The sequence below is a fragment of the Zingiber officinale genome, chromosome 11B (genome assembly GCF_018446385.1).
Source record: "Zingiber officinale cultivar Zhangliang chromosome 11B, Zo_v1.1, whole genome shotgun sequence".
Taxonomy (NCBI): domain Eukaryota; kingdom Viridiplantae; phylum Streptophyta; class Magnoliopsida; order Zingiberales; family Zingiberaceae; genus Zingiber; species Zingiber officinale.
The window spans coordinates 57,583,077-57,585,266 of NC_056007.1; positions in this window are offsets into that span (position 1 = coordinate 57,583,077).

The following is a 2,190-nucleotide window of genomic DNA, read 5'->3' on the forward strand; positions in this document are numbered from 1 at the left end:
AACTCAATTAGCTCAATTTAGATTACTCTTAATCCAATTTGGTTCATCACATGAACCTAATCCTTTAGGTTCATCAAATGAATCTAATCTCCATCTAATTGCCCTTTGTGTGTGACCCTATAGGTTCTTGTAACGTTGGCAATGCTCCTAAACTCTTTTAGAAGCATAAGTAATGAGCGGTATCTAGCAACACATCATTACTACCCAAGTTACAAGAATGTTGAGATCCAACATCACCTTGTGACTACTAATTGTGACTCCTCACAATATATGACATTGTCCTTCTATCCTAGACATCTAGATTGATCAATGTGAGGCATAGACCGTGTCATCCTCTAATCAATCTAAATCTTGAACTCCAAGTAGACTCACTCAATCAAATGAGCTCAATATCTCATATTGACTCATTTGGGCATGACCATGTACTTCGTGGTCTCACTCTATCAAGAATATCGATGTCACTCCCGTCATATACGAGAGATAGATCCCATCTACATCACTCACATCCCTCTGCATAATTCGTTACATACCCAGTAATCGCCTTTATAGTCCACCTAGTTACGGGTGGCGTTTGATGAAGCCAAAGTACGTAACTCCTTATGTAGGGAACCATGGTGACTTCAGGTCTAAGGAATAGTAGTCATACTAATAGTCACATGAGTAAGTATATGACACTCATATAATGATCCATGATACTTTCTCATGGTGGGTCATTCAGTATACATTCTCCAATGCATACCCATGTGTCAACTTGATATCTCCATATCCATGACTTGTGAGATCAAGTCATTGAGTTGACCTACATGCTAGTCTCGTCGCATTAACATTGTCTCTGAATGTTAATACTCGACTAGGAATGATTAAGAGTAGTGTTCCCTATATCATCTCACTATCGATTCAACCAATCGATTGATATAGGTAAGAACCTTCTACTCAAGGACGCTATTATACTTAGTTATTTGGCACCAATACAAGTAAGTATAATAACCAAAAATAAATGCCTTTATTTATATACAAGAATATGATATAATGTGTCTATACAACAATCATCAAATGATTGGCTCTAGGGCTCTAACTAACAAGATAGTGTCCGACCGAGATGAAGGTGCCTAGCCTCATTAGTTCCCATATGTACAACTAGTCAGATAACGTCCGACCGAGATAAAGGCCCCCAACCTCATCAGTTCCCATATGTACAACCAGTTGGATAATGCCCGGCGAGATAAAGGCACCCAGCCTCATTAGTTCCCATATGTTCAACCAGTCGGATAACGTCCGACCGAGATAAAGGTCCTTAGCCTCATCAGTATTCATATGTACAACTAGTCGGATAACGCCTGGCCAAGATAAAGGCGCTTAGCTTCACCAGTTCCCATATGTGTAACCGCTCAAATAAAGATAGGCTGAGTTAAAAGGGTAATACAGAATGTAATTGAATGGTTCAATAAAAGAGGTCAGCTTAAGGACCATCCAAGATATATTCAACACAAAGTACATCAGCAAAACAAGTAGGTCATCTTAAAGACTAGCCAAAATATACTCAATGAACAAGCAGCACACAATATTTTAACAGTCTGTCAAGGTTGTCGGGGAATATTTCTTGTGAAGGTTTGTTATGATTGCATACTTCCTTGATAAGTTCATCAAGGGTTTGATCCATAAATGATAAAAAAGATACATCTGTGGGTAGAAAAATGATTCCTCAAACTATTACTGCATATCATCCAGACTATACTTTTCCATTACTTGACAAACTCTAACGCATGATGCCATCTCATGATCATGGAGATTGTGAGAGGTGGTATATAAAGAGGGATCCTGTCCATTGTAAGGTATGCATCATTTGCATCTGAAACTTACGCTCTCACAGATCCACTACTGTTCTTCATCTCACTCACCAGAGATCATACAGACTTGAGCATCATAGGGCCTTTCCAAGGATCCTTTCCCTGGTCTTGGTCAATAATATTTTGTTGGATTATCTGAGTGTGTGCATGATTTGAAGGAAATCATCCTCTCAAAGCTAGGAGGTATTCTCTTCATCAATGATTAAGCCATAGTCACCAGTGCACTATCTCCCCATCTCTCAGACAAGATCAATTGTCATGTGTAGAAATGATGAGGTACCCCTTTGAAACTGAATTACGTTACTAGGAAAATACCCTTCAATTTCTATTATTACCGAGTTCT